This window comes from Pan troglodytes, chromosome 6 (genome assembly GCF_028858775.2).
Source record: "Pan troglodytes isolate AG18354 chromosome 6, NHGRI_mPanTro3-v2.0_pri, whole genome shotgun sequence".
In the NCBI taxonomy this organism is placed as follows: Eukaryota; Metazoa; Chordata; class Mammalia; order Primates; family Hominidae; genus Pan; species Pan troglodytes.
This window is the reverse complement of record NC_072404.2, coordinates 169,521,737-169,543,639: the sequence shown is the minus strand read 5'-3', so window position 1 is coordinate 169,543,639 and position 21,903 is coordinate 169,521,737. Positions and strand designations below refer to the sequence as shown.

General features: G+C 41.9%; 1 protein-coding gene and 1 non-coding gene across 7 annotated transcripts in view; one reads left to right on the top strand and one right to left on the bottom strand.

Moving 5' to 3' along the window:
* Positions 1–21,903, bottom strand: part of DPP6 (dipeptidyl peptidase like 6) — a 1,137,219-nt gene that overhangs the window by 387,022 nt on the left and 728,294 nt on the right.
* Positions 3,698–3,804, top strand: LOC112209973 (U6 spliceosomal RNA). The gene has a single exon (XR_002944943.1). It is a non-coding gene; the product is annotated as a U6 spliceosomal RNA (small nuclear RNA).

Sequence of the window (21,903 nt, the reverse complement as noted above, 5' to 3'; positions counted from 1 at the left end):
GCCTTTAGCATTATATCCATGAAAGAATGAAGAAGTTGCTTTAAAATTGGTTATTTGGAGGAACTTAATGAAACACTGAGTATCACATTAATTTGATACTAAATATGCCAAACAAGACAGCACTCATTTTATTATAAAGAGGATGTTCCTTCTCAAAGCATTAGCCATTTGAATAATGCAGAGTAAATATGCCGATGTGATTCTTTTTAAGATAGTTGTATTATTATGAAATATACCATTAAACACAAAAAAATCTCAGGAATATGGGTTTCTATATATTCAATAGTCACCCTCTAAAGACACATTGCTCCTGGTAGCACAAAAAATTGTGAAAATTAAAAAATCTTTACGGCAAATTCTTGAGAGCATTGAAAGGGATAAGAATATCATCCAATATCAACTGTGTCAGAGTTCAGGCCATTCTGAACACAACAAAAACTGAGAAAAAAATACTGTGTGTAAAATCCTACAAAAAAAGGAGCTACATCCAAATAGCAGAGTTAAGATCTCCAAAAATCTCTTCCAGAAAAGCAATGAGATTGCAAACATTGTCAAAATTAACTTTTTCAAATCTTGGCAATTAAACAATGACTTCCAACAGCCTTAAATAAGTATCTCTAAGTCTATACTGATATTAATAAATGATTCAATAAATAAATAATAAATACATAATTTATAAATAAATAAATATAAATAAATGGGGGAGAGTAGACAAATCTTCCATATGGAAGAATTCCAGGTAAGTTCTACAGATACCCTGCTCTCAAGAAGAAAGAGCATTGCCTTCCACTCCAAGTGAGGGCTATGCATAGTGACTTCCTTCCAAAGAGCACAGTATAGAAAGAGGGGTAAAAAAATGTAGTTACAGTAGAGAAAATGACAAGTACGACTTTAGCCAGGTGATCAAGGTCAACACCAATGGCCATAAATCATGTTGATAGCCTGTTCCTTAGATATGTGATGAGAAAGGCATTTTACTTCTGTAGTCTTCCTCCCAAAGCCCTATAAACCCAGTCTACTTAGGAGGGAAAATGAAACAAAACAAAACAGAAATGATGCAATTGAAGAATATTCTATAAAAGACGTGACCCATGTTCCTCAAGTACCCTTTTGTCAAGGTCACCCAAATCAAGAAACAGGAACTTCTGCGAAGCTGTCACAGCAAGAGGAACTGAAAGAGATGCACTGCGGTGTCCCGGATGGCATCCTTGGGAGATAAAGGGGACATTAGGTGAAAGCTAAGAAAATCTGAATTAAGCATAAATTTTGTCTAATAGTGATGCATTATATCAATACTATTAATTCATTGTGTCAAACGTTGCATAATATATAAGATGATAATAATAAGGGAAAATGGGTTTGGGGCATGTGGAAACTTTCCGTACTACCTTTGCAACTTTGCTATATATGTAAATCTATTCTAAAATGTAAAAAGTTTATTTTAAAAAGTCTTTCAGAATAAAATTAAGCCAAGGATTAGTATGGGCTGAGAGGACTGTGCCAGACTACAGGGGATCCTGCCAGCTCTGGAATCCCAGGAATCTGAGTTGGAAGTCTCTGAAGAGACTACAGTATTTAGACTTTCCAGATGCTGCTGTCCAGAACACAAGTGTAAATCATACATTCCAGGTAGTCAAGAGACAGTCTCCTAGTTCTGATTCTGCAATTACAAAATGGAATAGTTTTTGTCAGCTTAATTCACTAAACATTTATGATCCTTACTTTCCTAAACTGCAAAATCTCTTTCAACATGGTAACTTTGACTGCATGGACCGAGATATGCATATGCTAGGTAATGCATGATTGAGGATTTAAAACCACAAACGACAAGTTTCAAAAACATGTAATTTTAATAGCATTCCACAGCAAAAAAAAAAAAACCCTGATACTGTATATTTTCCATTACTGTTTTGTATTTTTAACCAAAAACTGCCTAAATTTGTAAAAGATAAACTTGGATATTTTTAGTCAAGGAAGGCTATTTTGAGAGGCAGTATTTAATTTGCATTTTGAGGAATATGGTATTGAGCTTTTGGGTTGTAATGATCTGTTGGACAAAAAAAGAAGAATGAGACAGCAGTAATTTTTCATAAAAATTAGGTCCCATACGTTGATCCCTGAGTTATCTATTCTTGTACTCCCATCTCTTTTAAATCATACCTAACTACAGTTTAAAAATAATTATTGAGGCTCTTGGCTTTGGCAGAAAGCAGTGCTCTTGCTCAAATAATCATACGTCACATCGCTAATGTTATTATAAATGACAGGCAGCTAAATTTACACTCACGATAAGATTATATATTAATAAGTGATTTAATAGGTCAGTGATCAAGAAATCATACACCTAGTTAACAAGCCACATAGTAACTGTCTTCATGCTTATTTGCTACACATACACAATATACACATCTGCCACAAGATAATAAATCTCTTTAAATGCCAGCCTTGCCATCAGTTCTCCAGCTAGCTAAAAATAGCACCTGTTATTGCAATTTAAAAGTGTATCCTTAGCCACTAGAGGGCACTGTTTCATAAAATGCTCTAAACACTATTAAGGCTGTTAAGAAAACTAATTAAAAATAATAGTGAGTAGAGGTCAACCGAAGACACATTTCTAAATTCATCAATGTTAGCAAGCAGGGATCATTCAGCTAAAAGGATGCTTTGTTGTTTTTATTATTTATCCATAAATCAGGAACATTGGTTTTTTTTCATCAACTTTTAAGTTTCAGGGTACATGTGCAGGATGTGCAGCTTTGTTACATGGGTAAACATGTGCCATGGTGATTTGCTGCACAGATCAACCCATTACCCAGATATTAAGCCCAGCAACCATTAGCTAGTCCTCCTGATGCAGAAGCATTGGGTTTTAATCGCAGTTTTTCATTTAGAGACTGATGTGTCAATTCTTTAAGTCTCAAAAACATGTGTAAGCCTCAGTTTCCTTACCCCAAAAAATCAAACATCTGTGGAACCTTTACACAAAATATTTGATGCTGATCTTAAATGTTGTGGCTATGAGGGTCACAGGTTTCTTGAAATGCTCCTTTACTGAGAAGCTTTTGCTGTTAGATTTGACAGAATGCTTACTTAGCTAAAGTCAAACAATAATAGCAGATTCTAAAGCAAAAGTTGTATTCTTTAATGTCATTTATGGTGGCCAAATTTGTGTGTTCCCAGAGTGCTTTCAGTCAAGAGAGCCCACCTTGCCTCCAGTAATTACATAAGAAAAGCCTGGTCAGGTACATCGTGTAGATGAAGAAACGAATGGCTGAGAGGCAGCAATCAATTGGGTAGTAAGCATGAAACCTGGGACTGGAGTCCCTGTCTATTGGCTTCAAACCACATGCTCTTTTGATTTTACCTTGAGGCTCTGTTTCCTTATGAATCACCTGGCCTGGCAAGTGAAGATGCTCTGTGAATACTTGTTGAATAAGCAAATATAAGGACAAACATACAAAGGGCTAAGCCTGTCACTTTGTCCATTTGGCCAAGGGGTTTTAATAGTGTAAATAAAGGCTGTACTGTATTGCAAGGTGTAGCTTCAACTCTCTGATCTCCAATTTTCCCTGCTAGAGCAGAAACAGAGGAAGCAAGGATCAGGAGAATTCTTAGGAAATCCAGGACCACACATAGAACGGTCCATGGTAGCCGTTATTCTGCTGTTGACCAGATAGAGACCTTAAAAGACAAGTTCGTGCTCGCTTCGGCAGCACATATACTAAAATTGGAACGATACAGAGAAGATTAGCATGGCCCCTGCGCAAGGATGACACGCAAATTCGTGAAGCGTTCCATATTTTTCAAACCACTGCTCAAGGAAATAAAAGAGGATACAAACAAATGGAAGAACATTCCATGCTCATGGGTAGGAAGAATCAATATCGTGAAAATGGCCATACTGCCCAAGGTAATTTACAGATTCAGTGCCATCCCCATCAAGCTACCAATGACTTTCTTCACAGAATTGGAAAAAACTACTTTAAAGTTCATATGGAACCAAAAGAGAGCCCGCATCGCCAAGTCAATCCTAAGCCAAAAGAACAAAGCTGGAGGCATCACACTACCTGACTTCAAACTATACTACAAGGCTACAGTAACCAAAACAGCATGGTACTGGTACCAAAACAGAAATATAGATCAATGGAACAGAACAGAGCCCTCAGAAATAACGCCGCTTACCTACAACTATCTGATCTTTGACAAACCTGAGAAAAACAAGCAATGGGGAAAGGATTCCCTATTTAATAAATGGTGCTGGGAAAACTGGCTAGCCATATGTAGAAAGCGGAAACTGGATCCCTTCCTTACACCTTATACAAAAATCAATTCAAGATGGAATAAAGATTTAAACGTTAGACCTAAAACCATAAAAACCCTAGAAGAAAACCTAGGCATTACCATTCAGGACATAGGCGTGGGCAAGGACTTCATGTCCAAAACACCAAAAGCAATGGCAACAAAAGCCAAAATTGACAAATGGGATCTAATTAAACTAAAGAGCTTCTGCACAGCTAAAGAAACTACCATCAGAGTGAATAGGCAACCTACAACATGGGAGAAAATTTTCGCAACCTACTCATCTGACAAAGGGCTAATATCCAGAATCTACAGTGAACTCAAACAAATTTACAAGAAAAAAACAAACAACCCCATCAAAAAGTGGGCGAAGGACATGAACAGGCACTTCTCAAAAGAAGACATTTATGCAGCCAAAAAACACATGAAAAAATGCTCATCATCACTGGCCATCAGAGAAATGCAAATCAAAACCACTATGAGATATCATCTCACACCAGTTAGAATGGCAATCATTCAAAAGTCAGGAAACAACAGGTGCTGGAGAGGATGTGGAGAAATAGGAACACTTTTACACTGTTGGTGGGACTGTAAACTAGTTCAACCATTGTGGAAGTCAGTGTGGCGATTCCTCAGGGATCTAGAACTAGAAATACCATTTGACCCAGCCATCCCATTACTGGGTATATACCCAAATGACTATAAATCATGCTGCTATAAAGACACATGCACACGTATGTTTATTGCGGCATTATTCACAATAGCAAAGACTTGGAACCAACCCAAATGTCCAACAATGATAGACTGGATTAAGAAAATGTGGCACATATACACCATGGAATACTATGCAGCCATAAAAAATGATGAGTTCATATCCTTTGTCGGGACATGGATGAAATTGGAAACCATCATTCTCAGTAAACTATCGCAAGAACAAAAAACCAAACACCGCATATTCTCACTCATAGGTGGGAATTGAACAATGAGATCACATGGACACAGGAAGGGGAATATCATACTCTGGGGGCTGTGGTGGGGAGGGGGGAGGGGGGAGGGATAGCACTGGGAGATATACCTAATGCTAGATGACGAGTTAGTGGGTGCAGCGCACCAGCATGGCACATGTATACATATGTAACTAACCTGCACAATGTGCACATGTACCCTAAAACTTAAAGTATAATAAAAAAAAAAAAAAAAGACAAGTTCAAGTTTTTTGATGATGAGCATCACAGCCATCATCAGAACTGAGTCACAGGCATGTGCAACATTTTCACTAGAGTCTTTAAAAGACTCTTTTGCATGTTGTCATTTTCCTTCCCAGCTGCTATTTACATCCTGTCAACAGAGCAGTCTCCATTAACTTTTCCCTCCATGAAAACTCCCTAGGCTGGCCTTCCTATGAACTACAAAATAGAGTTCAGTCTCCTTACCTGACATTCAATATAATGTAAATTCACCCCAAATTCAACTCATAAGCTGTATTAGTCCATTTTCACACTGCTGATAAAGATATACTCGAGACTGGGCAATTTTAAAAAGTAGGAGGTTTATTGGACTTACTGTTCCATGTGGCTGGGGAGGCCTCACAGTCACAGCAGAAGGTGAAAGGCACGTCTCACATGGCAACAGACAAGAGAAGAGAGCTGGTGCAGGGAAACTCCCCTTTTTAAAACCCTCAGATCCCATGAGACTTATTTGCTATCACTAGAACAGCGCAGGAAAGACCCACCCCCATAATTCATCACCTCCCACTAAGTTCCTCCCATGACACATGGGGATTGTGGGAATTACAATTCAAGATGAGATTTGGGTGGGGACAGAGCCAAACCATATCATTCCACCCCTAGCCCCTCCCAAATCTCATGTGCTCACATTTCAAAACCAATCATGCCTTCCCAGCAGTCCCCCAAAGTCTTAACTCATTTCAGCATTAACTCCAAAGTCCACAGTCCAATGTCTCATATGAGACAAGGCAAGTCCCTTCTGTCTATTAGCGTGTAAAATCAAAATCAAGTTAGTTACTTCCTAAATACAATGGGGGTACAGGCATTGGGTAAATACGGCCATTCCAAATGTGAGAAATTGGCCAAAACCAAGGGGCTACAGGCCCCATGCAAGTCCAAAATCTAGCAGGGCAGTAAAATCTTAAAGCTCCAAAATGATCTTTTTTGACTCCATGTCTCACATTTCGGTCATGTTGATGCAAGAGGTGGGTTCCTATGGTTTTGGGCAGCTCCGCTCCTGTGGCTCTGCAGGGGACAGCCTCCCTCCAGGCTGCTTTCATGGGCTGGCCTTGAGTGTCTGCAGCTTTTCAAACCTGTGTGGTGCAAGCTTTCAAGGGATCTACCATTCTGGGGTCTGGAGAACAGTGGCCCTCTTCTTATAGCTCTGCTAGGCAGTGCCCCAGTAGGGATTCTGTGTCGGGGCTCCAACCCCACATTTCCCTTCCACACTGCCCTAGCAGAGGTTCTCCATGAGGGCCCCACCCCTGCAGCAAACTTCTGCCTGGGCATCCAGGTGTTTCCATACATCTTCTGAAATCTAGGCAGAGGTTCCCAAACCCCAATTCTTGACTTCTGTGCACCCACAGGCTCAACACCATGTGGAAGCAGCCAAGACTTGGGGCTTGCACCCTCTGAAGCTACAGCCCAAACTCTAACTTGGGCCCTTTCAGCCACAGCTGGAGTCGCTGGGACACAGGGCACCAAGTCCCTAGGCTGCACACAGCACATGAACCCTGGGCCCAGCCCACCAAACCACTTTGTCCTCCTAGGCTTCCAGGTCTGTGATGAGAGGGGCTGCTGTGATGACTCTGACATGGCCTGGAGACATTTTCCCCAGGATCTTGGGAATTAACATTTGACTCCTCATTACTTATGCAAATGTCTGCAGCTGGCTTGAGTTTCACCTCAGAAAATGGGATTTTCTTTTCTATCATGTTGTCAGACTGCAAATTGTCCAAACTTTCATGCTCTGCTTCCCTTATAAAACTGAATGCCTTTAATAGCACCCAGGTCACCTCTTGAATGCCTTGCTGCTTAGAAATCTCTTCAAGCAGATAACCTAAATCACCTCTCTCAAGTTCAAAGTTCCACAAATCTCTAGGGCAGGGGCAAAATGCCACCAGTCTCATTGCTAAAACATAACAAAAGTCATCTTTGCTGCAGTTCCCAACTAGTTTCTCATCTCTGTCTGAGACCACCTCAGCCTGGATTTCATTGTCCATATCACTATCAGCATTTTGGGAAAAGCCATTCAACATTCAACAAGTCTCTAGGAAGTTCCAAACTTTCCCACATTTTCCTTCTTCTGAGCTCTCCAAACTGTTCCAACCTCTGCCTGTTACCCAGTTCCAAAGTCATTTCCACATTTTCAGGGATCTTTTCAGCAGTGCCCCACTCTACTGGTACCAATTTACTGTATTAGTCCATTTTCAGGCTGCTGATAAAGACATACCCAAGACTGCGCAATTGACAAAAGAAAGAGGTTTATTGGACTTACAGTTCCACGTGGCTGGGGAGGCCTCACAATCATGGTGGAAGGTAAAAGGCATGTCTCATATGGCAGCGGTCAAGAGAACAGAACGGGTGCAAGGAAACTCCCCTTTTTAAAACCATCAGATCTCATGAGACTCATTCGCTATCAGGAGAACAACGCAAGAAAGATCCGCCCCCATAATTCAGTCACCTCCCACCAGGTTCCTGCCACAACACATGGAAATTGTGGGAATTACCATTCAAAATGAGATTTGGGTAGTGACACAGTGAAACCATATTATAAGCTTTATCTCTCACTATTCCTTTTTATAGAAATGGTGCCAACTGGGATGTATTTCTCTTAGACAAAATTCCCATAACAAAAGTCATCATTTTAGCTATTTTACAGTGTGCAATTCAATGTTTTTTAGAATAGTCACAGAGCTGTGCAACCATCACCACTATATATAATAATTCCTGGACATTTTTCTTCAAACTGATCAAAGTGGCTTTCTGTGCCTAAACTATTTTGTTCCCTGTGGCTTTGGCTGGTCACCTGCTTTCCTTCTGAAAGTCTAGAATGTAGTGTGACGAGCCACCTATAAAACCCACGGGAACTGAGTCTCTAGTGAGGTTCTCTGGTAGACGACATTCCGCCCATGCCCATGCTATACAACTCGCCAGGGGCATTAAGCATGTATTGTGTTTAGAGAGGGCCCTTAGATGTTTGTGCCTGGTTTCCTCTGGATGTCACCCCATGTGCCTTTTCCTTTTGATAATTTTGTTCTGTATCCTTTCATGATAATAACTCACAGCTGTAATTGTGTCTAAATGCTGACTCTTATGAGTCCTCCCAGTGACTCATGACACCTGGTTGTCTTTACGACCCCCACACACATACTGAAATATCTGTAGATGGAATGATACAGTGTATGGGATCTGGGGGGGTTGGTGGGTGGTGGGGATATAGAGGAAACAGAGATTCACTATGACTTGTTACTTCTTCAAGCTAAGGGTGAGGTTTCATAGGGAATTTTTTTTATTATTCCCTAATTTTAAACATCACGGAATTTTTTTTACCAAAATATACTAAAATAAATGAAAAGGTGTGGTGTCCTAAAGGACCTATAAAACATTAAAAAATATTTAAAACCCATGAGATGAGAAAATGAAGAGACTCTTAAGCAATGGCCAATTAACGCTGCTCCATCTCAAGACTTACCGTTGGCCTCACACTGCAGGGACATGCAACTTGGAGTGACTGCATGCACACCTATGGTCTAAGACTTGCCTCGTGGAATATGAACAGGAGCCCAGTTTCTTTGGGAATGGGCTGCTGCAGTGCTCACAGACACTCTGTGCTCCTAGAAGGCGGGGGGCAGTGCTAGAATGGCCATGCTTTGTACCGCAGGGGGGCCCTCCTTTTGTATCCATGAAATGCCTTATCATTGAGGTTAGTGAAATATCTGTTTTACTCCTTTCTTCTCTAATGTCTTCTTGCAGAGCCTGCCGGTCACCTGCCCCAAACCCATTCTGTCCTCCTCAGAACCCTAATGTTGGCTAGGGATTCAATATGTCCAGATAAAAATATTCTCCTCCCCGACTTCTGTGCAAGTAACAAAGGGTTAGTCACACGGCCAAGCTCAGGGCCATGAGATAGATGTGAGCTGAAAGCTACCACAAGGCTTCTGTAAAGCTGTGACTGCCAACAAACTCACCTGCCTACTTTTCTTTTGTGAATCTAAAGATAAAAGCCATATGTTACTGATGGCAGAGCAGGGATCTAGAACAGTAATTTCTCAACGAGGGCTGATTTTGCCCTCTCAGGGGACATTTGGGAATGTCTGGAGACTTTCTGATTTTTACAGCGTAGGTGGTGGGTGCTGCTGGCATTGAGTGGGTAGAGGGCAGGCATGTATCCTACAGTGCACAGGGCAGCTGCTGCAACAAAGAATCATCTGGTCTGAATGTCAATAGTGCTGAGGTTGGAACACCCTACTCTAGAAGCCTGGGTCCTTGATATTTGAGGGCAATGACACTAGCCATAATAGATGGTCTATCTGGCTGGGCTTGGTGGCTCACGCCTGTAATCTCAGCACTTTGGGAGGCTGAGGAGGGTGGATGACTTGAGGTCAGGAGTTCGAGACCAGCCTGGCCAACATGGTGAAACCCCATCTCTACTAAAAATACAAAAATTAATCGGGTGTGGTGGCATGTGCCTGTAGTCCCAGCTACTCAGGAAGCTGAGGCAGACAATCGCTTGAACCTGGGAGGTGGAGGTTGCAGTAACCCGAGATCATGCCACTGTGCTCCAGCCTAGGTGAGAGAGCGAGACTCCATCTCAAAAAATAAAATAAAAAATAATAAAAAAGATGGTCTATCTCTGATTGCTTCTATGTGAGGAAAATTCATTGCGTATTTGGTTAACCCACTTATTTGGGATTCTATTACCTTCCACCTTGCTCAGTCCAAGTAGCTCACTCTCCTTTCTTTCCTTTTGTGTTCTCAACTGCTTCTAAACTTAGACTTTTCAAAAGGCTCTATTCTGAGCTGTATCAACTGTGGCAATCTCATGTAAGCACCATGTCAGTTCAGATGTTTTTCTGTAACTATCTATGAAGCAGGCAACTGCCTCTGATATTATTCTCTCCCATGCTCTGTTTCACCCCTTCCCTGATGACAGAATATCTTCTCCTTTTTCTGATTGCCATGATAGAGACACAATGCGTCCTCCCCCATCATCCTGCTGAGCAGGAAAGACCTCGCATGGCCTGGTAGAGTGGGCTGGTTTCTGGCAGAAAGATAAAACAGATAAGTCCAGTTGTCAGGGATGTTATAAGGAGATAAGTGATATGAAAGAAAAAAGCATGCCTGATCCTAGAAGATAAATATTGATGACCCTTTGTTTTATTCTTTCCCAGGCTTTTTCCCCTAAGCATATTCAGGAAATGCATGCCAATTTTAAAAAATGGGCATACATTTATTCTATTTTCAATTTTTTTATTTGATACTATTGTGAATATGCTGCTGTGAATGATGATCTAATTTATCCTAGCTCTTTTTTCTTTTCTTTTCTTGGAGATAGAGTCTCACTCTGTCTCCCAGGCTGGAGTGCAGTGGTTTAATCTTGGCTTACTGCAACCTCTGCCTCCCGAGTTCAAATGATTGTCCTGCCTCAACCTCCCAAGTAGCTGGGATTACAGATGCCTGCCACCACATCCTGCTAATTTTTGTATTTTTAGTAGAGATGGGGGTTTCACCATGTTGGCCAGGCTGGTTTCAAACTCCTGACCTCAAGTGATCCAACGACCTGGGCCTCCTAAAGTGCTGAGATTACAGGCATGAGCCACCATGCCCAGCCTGTCCTAGTTCTTTTTCTGAGGATTGACCAACACTCCCTTCTTCTCACCTTCCTCCGCCTCCCTCAGTCTCAACTCCAGGTTGAAGCTATAGTACAAACTAGAAGAGACTCTAATTTGGCAGGTTACTTGAGTGATTTTAGTTTTTTAGTCTGTCAGATGTGAGGTGGAATTCCAAGTTTGTGAAGGTTACATCCAGTTCTGCCTGGTATTGAGCTCTGAAAAATACCACTGGGCTATTTTAACCTACAATGGTTCATGGGGGGAGGGAGGGAGTTTGCTTTCTTTACCTTTTTATCCCAGTGGCTGAAATAGTCCCTGTCACATAGTAGGTCCTCAACACAATGCTGCATGAGTGAATGGATGAGCCAGAATGTAACCTCCTTAAAGATGGGTGTAAATTTTTTATATTCTCTAAATGTATTCTAGGCTAAACAATAAAAGCATATCCAAAATTCTGTAGCTGTAATCATGGAAGATTGAGCTACACCAGTCATCTAAAGAAGCAGGTGTCATGTGAACACTTCTATGTTATGAAGTGACACTAAGGAAGGCCTCGATCCTGTTTCCCAGCACACATTTCCAAGTTCTTCCAAGCACAGGCGTTAGGTCTGTTCTCCTTTGTTCCACAGCAGGCTGGATGGTAACGATGGGGCAGATCCAAAAGGACTCCTTCCCCTTTCTGTTGAAGAGGCCCCTTCACAAAACCTCTTCCAGAGAGTCGAAGACCCCCAGCACACTGTGGGTTCAAAGGAGCTTGACTTTCTTGCGGGGTCTAGCCACGGGCGCATGCCATTCATTGTGCTCAGGGAACATTTGCCATTGAGGAGTAACCCCACAGTAAAACATGCTGAAAATTATGGGATAAATATATGACACTTAGTAATGGGATATTCTCACATAGTAAAAAAAAATCTTAAGTCTCTGGACTCACATAGCTCCCCTTCGGGTCAAGTTAATTATATTAAGTGAATTCTTATAGCTTTTATGTCATAACATCTTCACTCTGCTTTTCAAAAATTAACTCATTCCTTTTAGACAGGAGATTTGCAGTCTCGGATTCTGAGACTATGGAGTGTATGTAGTATGTTTAAGAGGTGCATCTGTATTCTTCTTGAAATAAATTAAGTTCACTAGTATTTATTCCAGAGAGGAAAAAAAAAGACCTTAGAAACATATCATAGGCATCTCCTTGAAAATTAAGATATACAATATGTGTGAAACCTCCAACTCTTAAGATATTCTTCTTTATGAAAATCTAAGATTTTGCCTACTAAATTGTCTATTACAAATAGGTAGACTGGATGAGGTATTCCCTATTGTTGAATCCCGGTGGAGGAGAAGTTCTTTCTGGCAGGTGTTTGTTTAATGGTCATTACCAGAGGCCCACAGCACTCAGCTCTGACAGTCCCTGGCTCAATGCACTGCTGTGCCAAATGTTCAGTGTGTCTTTTTCCTTCTGTGTCCCTTCCTGCATCTGGGTACACACACAGCTGTTGGTGTTTGTGACGTACCCACTTGTTGTTGGACTCCAAGCTTATTAAAAGAAGGAGACTTGCCTAAGTCATTCTTACCTCCCCGCACTGGTTCCTGCAAATAACTTTTTATGTAGAAAGTGACTCATTAAAACATATATACAGGCCAGCCGCAGTGGCTCACACCTGTGATCCCAGCAATTTGGGAGATCAAGGTGGATGGATCACTTGAGGTCAGGAGTTGGAGACCAGCCTGGCCAACATGGGGAAATCCAGTCTCTACTAAAAATACAAAAATTAGCCGGGCGTGGTGGCGCATGCCTGTAGTCCCAGCTACTCAGGAGGCTGAGGCATGAGAATTGTTTGAACCTGGGAAGCGGAGGTTGCAGTGAGCCACTACACTTTAGCCTGGGCAACTGAGCAAGACTCTGTCTCAAACAACAACAACAACAAAAAAACCACAACAAACCCCCTAAAGCCAAACACATATACATGTCTTTCTCCTAGCCCACTATCTACACTCCACCCTCATCATTTAAGAAATAAAAAGCTCTCATCACTCAGAGCCCACCATGGCCCCAGATGCTAGAGAGGGGCCTGCAGAAACGCCCTGAGGGTCTGTCTTCTCCCCACACTCATGGCCCCGTTTCCTACCAGATACTGAATGTTGCAGGCTTAAGCCAAATCCATATTCTGATCAGTTTCTGGATATGCCAGAACTCTTTTCCTAAACCTTTTTACCTGCAATATTTAGAGAAATTCCCTGCTCCCTCCTCATACCAGACGCCTCTACTTGGCAATGTCGTAGTTATGTGCAAATGTTACTTTGGTTCAAATGTCACCTCCACGAGACTCTCTCTAAACTCCTAAAGCAGGAAGCTGCCATTTCTCTGTATTCTCCCTCCTCTGTCTGTATCTCGAGAAGGCACCCATGCTTCGTTATGTCTTTAACCATTTACCTGACTCCCTCCCTTAATCTGCAAGTACCTGAGGACAAGGTCTATACACGCCTGATTTATTTTTATACCATTTTTTCAATTATTAACTGAATGCATTTGTTTGACTTGGAGGAGGCAAAGTGATGGAAAGACAGTGGGTTGGGGATCACTGGGCCTGATGTGAAACTTGGATAAAGTACTCAGCGTCTTTTCTCTTGCAGAAAAGAGTCTTGGTAATGAGGTATCAGGGAAATCAATAATGTGGTGCTTGCAATAAGAAGAGAATATAATTTCCCAGGGAGAAAGCTATCATGAAATTTAGGTATCTGAGTCTTATCTGAAATATAGAAAGAAACAAAAATTATAAGAACATATTCATCCTAGATTTTAAGTTCTAGGATGCTGAGATCATTTGTGTGATGTGTCACTGTGAAGTTTGTTAGTAATATTAAACTACTGAGGCTTACAAGTGATATACATATATATAAATATATGTTATTATATATTATATATTTATACATATATGAAATATATATATATATATATAATATATATTTTTTTGAGACAGGGTCCTTCTCTGTTGCCTAGGGTGGAGTGCAGTGGTGCGATCTCAGCTCACCACAGCCTGTCCCTCGCAGGCTCAAGTGATTCTCCTGCCTCAGCCTCCTGAGTAGCTGGGACTACAGGTGTCCACCACCAGGCTTGGCTAATTTTTACAAATTTTTTGTAGAAATGATTTCTCACTTTATTGCCCAGGCTGGTCTCAAACTCCTGAGTTTAAGCGATGTTTCGGCTTTGGCCTCCCAAAGGGCTGGGATTACAGGTGTAAGCCACAATACCCGGCAATATATCTTTTAATAAATAAGAACAAACACACACAAAAATTTCTAGTTTCCATGAGCTTTCCACTTTCCATCTAAGTAAGATAAGAACTATCAGATGGCCCTCTTACTTCTTGGCTTATCTTACCTGCTACAATTCCTAGGAGAAGTCTGGCAACTCCATGTTTGAAAGGATCTATAAAATTGGATAGTTTCTACAGATCTATGACACATTTTGCTCACACATAAACCAAACCAAATCAAAACAAAACTCCCTGCCTGCATCCGTATACAGAGGTTTCGCAATCACAGTGTGACCGATATTGAATTCCAGAAACGGAATCCTGCCCTTGAATTCTTTAAAAATTCACAACTTTTTACACAGTTCACGAAAGCCAAATAACAAGGCAACAGTATAAATGAATGATTACAGGCATTTTAATTTCTTAGAATGAATAAGATTCATATCATTAAATGGTATTTTCATTTATGTAAGATGACCATCATCATACAATAACTATTTTCTCTCTTTAGGCATTCAAAACATAAAAATAAATCTTTTACAGAACAAAAGAAATCCAAATATTTTAGATCTGCTGTCTACATCTTCAAATAAAATGATGGGCCACCAATCCTCAATTCTTTGTGTCAATTTAAATAAAATCTCCCTGTGAGGCCTGTGATGAGTGCACCTACCCAGGGTCTCAGTCTCACTGAACCACGGAAAGTTGCAGGTCTGCGCTTACAGATGACACCATAAGTATGGGCAGAGAATGACTTTCCTATCATCATTTGGTTCACTTACAAAATGACCCTTATCCAACGTATAATTCATTTACTGAAGTCATGCTTGACCCAAAAGCACCAAGGGGGCTTAAAGAAGTTATTGAAGCATAAATTTCAAGAAGATCCGGCTCTAGCTCAAACATGGCTCGTGCAGCAGCCTTGGGGGTCATTATCCTCAGGCTGAATGACATCTTTGATGGGTCCCATATCAAACTGTGCACTCATTTCCAGGCTGCTTTCATTAGTCCTAGTTATATAAGAAGCACGATCTTCTAAAGGAATCTCGAGTTTAACCCGCACACGGGGGGTCACTGGGCCATGTTTAAGAAGACGGATGCGGGAGCTTCGTGGATTTTTACTGACTGTTTTTCTATTTGGGTTACATCTTAGTTCTGGACTCGTTTAAAACAAGCCTCAACCCTTCAGTGAGATTTTACTGCTGATCTTCATAACAAATCCTCATATGTTGAGGAAAAGGAAAAACAAGAAGAACAAGAGCTTCATCCCGGATTAGAGAACCACCTCCTTGTAGCACGGTGTAGGGTCCACATCAAAGGCTTTTGGAGACAGACAAGCCTGAAGTCATATCTGCTCTCTTATGACACTAACCATGAGACTTGTGATCCTCATTAGCCTTTCTAACCTTCAGTTTCCTCATATGTAAAATGGAGATACCACCAGCCAGCAGGAATGGTTGTGAATATCAAATGAGCTAATGTACTCATAACACCCGGTGCGGTATCCCACCAGAATAGGGAATGGGTGGAACGAGGGAAGGACGAGGTGAACGAGCCTGAGCTCCAGAAACCAGCAGAGGTGAGGCGAGAAGGAGAAAGCAGGCTTTGGATATATACCTGGCCACAGATGTCCTTTTTTCTTTTGAAATTCCTATTAAATCAACATGCACTGTGGGCACAAATCTCATCTTTTCTCCTATTTTCTTTCTGTTGTAGTTGTTGGGATTTGGGATATTGCTATCTGATGTTTGCACTGAGTTGCCCAAAATCCTTTCTGGAACCATGTGGTGTGCGTCTGCATGCATTCACTTAACTAATACTTCCTGGGTGCTATACAAGGTGTTACAGATTCAGCCCCCAGCATAATCAAATAAAAATAAAGCGATGGCTTTTAACATTTAAAATATACCTTCTGCTCTACATACAAGGTACAAAGCTTGTCTTATTTGCCTTTGTGATCCCAAGTCATCTAACAAATCAGAGCTTTAGGCATCTAGCAGCACTTTTATCATATTTATAAAGTGAACAAAAGATGCTCCAAGGATGCTACTTTACCTGTTTACATTGTTGGATGCAGCTAGAACCATGGAGATCTTAGTCTTTTTTGGTAACATTATGGGATCCTTGAGCTACTGAGCTTGGACAGAAATCACTTAAAGAGATTAAGTTCCTGGAACTTAATGCTGGAAGGGAAGTCATGAAAAGACACATTAGTGGATGATTTCTAAAGGTCATGGCAGGCAGAGAAGAGGAACTTGCCTAAATCTGCCTGGGAGCCCAAAGGAAAATCCTCCTTCGTATGCTGAGGGCATGATCACAGTCAGTGGTGTCGGTTTCAAATTCAAGTCCCTCCATAAAAATTAGAAAATGACCACGCTGGGCCATCTTATTTATCTTCTCCTGTTCTTCAAGTATGTGAGACAGGTGGATGGCGATGGGATAAGGTGGAGCTTTTGTTTTTCTTTTACGCTGTCTCAAGGGCTGATTCAAAAGAGGGAGGAGGAAAGGATTCTGGACGAATACTAGGCTCCAATGGCAAAGGAAGATGATGGGAAGAGAACAAGGGGCGGGGGATGGGTTTACTTGAGCCTCAAAGTGAAATAGAAACATCTTTTTAGACTTGAATATGTTGTGTCTTTTCCTAGACATTTAATAATTTCTTCTAGGCTCATCTGTGGGATCTGAGCAATCAGGGAGGAAGGATTTTCCGAGCTTAATGAAGAACCTGGGGGAGCGCTAATAGGGCCATTGTTGCTAACGCACAGCAGCTGGTAAATCGGCACTCCCTAATTTTATTTCCAACCCCCTTGTTTGTTTAACCTTGCTTATTAGGAGATCTTAATCCAACATTAAGTTTTTAAAACCCAACAATTTGGGTTTTAATGAGGAACATAAGTACTTTATATTCAGTAAAAACGTATTTTAATGTCAGAAGCCATTGAGAAGAAAGTTGGAAAAGAAAACATCCCATGAGAGATTGGGATGACATTTTGTTGCCATGCACCCCTCTGATGTCAGCCAGAAAGGGGCATTCTCAGTCGCTGACCATCACACATGCATTCTGTCCTTTGTGTATCGCACGTGCGTGTTCACTGGTGTGTCGCAAATAGACACCTACAGTATAGTCAGACAGGAGTCTCCTTCCTTCGGCAACTTACAAGTAATATCAAATAATTAAAATGACTTATAAAGCTTCATTCCTGGTCTCCGGCTGTCACTCTGTAAACTATGTTATCACTGGTGAGAACTAAGCAGCAGAGGCTCAGGGTCTGAATAAATGTGCCCATTAAAATTCCTGACTCAGAACTCGGCAATTCCCAAGCAGCTAACATGGATGTATGGGAAACACCAGCAACACGCTAGATACGACACACAACACTTTTAAGTATCCCAAATAATTCTCCAGCAACATTATTTTATTTTCAGACTTTTATTAGGAATTTGTCTTTGCGGATCACAAACTACATTCAAGTATTTGGTGCCCAGAGGTGTTTGAGATGGGAGTGAGAAGCTAACAGAAAAATAAATCAACAGCAAAAATAAGTAAATAACATCTGGTGGAAAAGGCAAAGCTCACACTCCATCTGGCTGCCCTTCAGAGCCCCAGGCAGCCACGGGGCACTGCTGACAAACTCATCCTTTACCCCACAGCACTTCTGCTGTGACCTTCAGGATGCCTGGCTTGCAAAAGACTGCAGCAAGGAGGGCTGTGTGCTTTGGATGTGGCCACGGGCTGCACTAATGAGCTGGGCTGATCTTGAGAGAGCACGAGGGAGCGGGGGGAAGAGACACCTGGGGGTGTTGTCTCATCCTTCACAGATACTTCCAGATTTCCATTGCAGATTCAAGTTCAACCCTATGAAGACTTAATTGGTACCATTGTATTTAGTGAACATAACTTTCCACTGGACTTTGGGCATGTTTTCAGAATTGTCAGAAGCATTTTCAAAGTAAAGACTAGCTCTGTCACCTATTAGCTGTGTGGCCTAAGGTAAGTGACTTAACTTCTCTGATTCTAGGGCCCCCGATCTGTAACACTGGTGTAAATAAGAAACATTCTGCTACTTTGAACTTCCGAGGTTTATTCTATCTTTCCCTTCTTTTCGTTGTCCTGTGTAAGAATGTGATCTGGGAGAAGTTAAGAAAATTAATGCACATGTCGGTTCCTTGCCTTGCAAAGGGTAGAAATTCCAGAAACGTATCTTTCGTTTGGGGAAATTCCTGCATTTGGCTTTTTGTTGATCCTTGAGAAAGGTACCTGAGGCAGGAGCACAGGAGAGAGGCCTGACCAGCACAGCTAGATTAATCTGCTTCATAAATTGCTGGAATCTGAGAGCTATCACCTGTTTTTTTTTCTGGAGGGAGGACATTTCAGAGGAGCCCAAAATATTCAGAGAAGAGGGGGAATGAATAAGAGTTCTTGAGAGAGAACAGAAGATACTGACCCAAGAGACGGTCTAGGCTGGGTTCCAGGGAGCACTCGGCAGAAGCATCAGATGTGAGGTTGGCACTTATTTTGGAAATCTGGGTTTAAAAGCCCAGAACCTGCTCAGCATCACAATATCCAGATGCTATATCTATTTCTATACATTTCTACCACTTTTACACTAAAGAGATATGAGAAAAGACACCACAAAGCACGAATTCCGTTTCAACTGCAAAGTGCCGGATATTAGAAAGGTCTACACCAATCTCAGAACAGCGTCCTGCAAATACTCAGCTTGCGAAGGGAGCATAGGATATGGGTGTCAGCCCTGCACAAAAGGGCCCCTAAAGCATTTTAAATGTGAACATGAGATTCACACTAAGTTTGAAGAGAACTCTGATTCACTTCGATATCCCTGAATCCCAACTTGGTCTTTATTGGCAACAGTTTAGGGCAATGGGGGCTATGGAAAAGTTCTGTGATAGAAGCAACCGCAGCACAACCAGGCCATGCAGTTGTTGGAAGACCCCATAAACAAGAGAAAAAGGGGCAGTCAAGGAAAGGTTCTCTCAAGCAAGAATGTCTAGGGGCTTTAAGAAGAGCAAGCCGTGCTGTTCATATCGGTGTTGCTTCATCTTCTGTGGTACCCACAGTTCTCCTTTGTCATCCTGTCACTTTTTGTAAATGTCTGTTATGAAGCATGTTTGTGTTAGTGTATTTTGGAAAACAGAGAAGATGCAGTGCTGGTAGCAAAGTATCGCTGAGAGATAAACATGTCATGAGGTCCTAGTGATGCACAGGATGGAGGATGGAGGAGGGACGGGGGTTTAGGTGGAAAAGACACCAGGATGATATCACACCCCAAATATTTAAAAGGCCACAGTACCTTCCATAGGACATAGCTTCATGCCTGTGTTTCTGGATGGCCCCATCCAGTTGGAAGATTTGTAAATATGTGGGCTGTGTAGAGACGACGGCCTCACCTGTCTTTCACAGGACAGTTGTAAGTGATTAAGAACTTAGCATCATGTCTGGCACATTCTGCACATGACCAATAAGTGGCAAGTATCAAACTTATGATGGAGAACACATCTAGTATGAGGAGTAGCAGGAGCTATCTCTTTCATCTGTTAGAGAAGAAAATAGAATCAGATGTGCGTTTCTCATTACAAAGGTGTATCTGCTTTCTTTTTTTTTGAGACAGAGTCTCGCTCTATCAATCACCCAGGCTGGAGTGCAGTGACGCAATCTTGGCTCACTGCCTCCCGAGTAGCTGGGACTACAGGCGCCTGCCACCACGCCCGGCTAACTTTTTTTGTATTTTTAGTACAGACGGGGTTTCACTGTGTTAGCCAGGATGGTCTCGATCTTCTGACCTCATGATCCGCCAACCTCGGCCTCCCAAAGTGCTGGGATTACAGGCTTGCGTGAGCTACTGCGTCCCGCCCCGCCCACGTGTGTCTACTTTCTTAAAACACGAAGAGTTACAATAAAGAGCCTGGCCAGCCCTCAATTAACCAAAAATTCAGTTCCCAGAGGCCTCTTCTCTGGAGACTCAATTTGCCCATTTGCTCAATCATTCATTCAATCAGTTAATATTTATTGAGACTTTATCCCACCCCAGACACTGTGACCTATGAGGGAACTATGCTAATTACTACAACATACCTGTGACCCCCAAGATGTTTGCTGTCAAGAGCCAGACAGAGATGCAAACAGACACCTGAATGTGAAGTGAGCCATGCTGTGGGCAAAAGATTGATGAGTCACAGGGGACGGTGCTCAGTTACCGAAGAGATCAAGTGAGTCTTTTTTATTAATTAAGAAGGTGATCGATGTTTGAAAAGATGTCAATGATAATTAATGAGGCCCTAGCAGGTTGCCATGGTTAAGGACTCTGTGAAGTAATTTAACTGAGACAATAAATGGTGGTGTCAGTGCTCCTGTGAGGATCATCGTGTTGAAGGATGAATAGTCTCTAATTAATGGGTCTTCTGAATGCACGTCACTCTAAAAAGAGGACGCGGCAGAATCTCACCCTTGGGCCAAACAGCTACAGTGCATTGGGATTCACCTGAGCTCTCAGACTCTTTTAATTGGAATGGAACTAAAGTAAAACAAACTCCTGCATCCTGGTCTGTGGGCTGCTGGGGCTGAGCTGCATTGCCACGCAGAAAACCGCCTGCCCCAGGCTTTGATTTTGAGCTGACCTTGAAGAAAGACCAGGCTGGCCACAAGGCACGCTGCACGGCGTATCCTGTCATCTGCTCTATTAGGTAGGAGGATGGAGGGGCTGAGTACGGTGGGGTCTTCAGGATTATTTCTTGAAGATCCTTGGAGCCCTGGAAACAACCGTATAATGACCTGGAGAATATCTGTCTACTTATCGGAGTAGGAAAAAACATGAACATCTCACATGAGATCCCTTTACTTAAGAGAAAAAAATATGTACGTATACATGTATATACACACAAAATCAAATATTTATTTCCCTAAATCAAAAAAGCAAAAACAAAAAAAGAAGAGCCTGTCCCTCTGTATACTGCAAACAAATAAAGTTGAAACGCGATTTCAGTCTTGGCCGGGGTCTAAACTGGAGTCAACAAAGATGGAAGTTGTATTTAAATTTCCCAGGGATGCAACATTTGCCAAGGAAAAGTAATTAGTAGAGTCTGAACATGTATCTCTGCAGGAAGCAAGTTGGCCCAGTGGAGCCTGCAGAGACTTGAGTCCCCAAATTATGAATTAAGCAGCATCAGCAGCGGGGCCCAGCATCATCCATCAGTTAGGAACTAGAGTCCCCCCGGAGGACCTACAGGCAGAGGACCTACAGCACCTCTGGAAGGGACCAGCGTGGTGTGGAAGAAATTGGCTGCCCTGCCCCAAGACACACCTCTTGCTGCTTTCAGACGGAGGAAGTGCATCCAGCCTCTGCGAAGTGGGCTGCATCCCCAAGGTGGTCCAACCCTAGCTGGTTCACAAGCTGATGCTCTGACTGAAGTTTTGTAAAGTTCTATTGCGGTATCGTGGAGTACACAACTAATTCTAATTTCGAAAATCAGAGAGAATGTATTTTGGGTCAA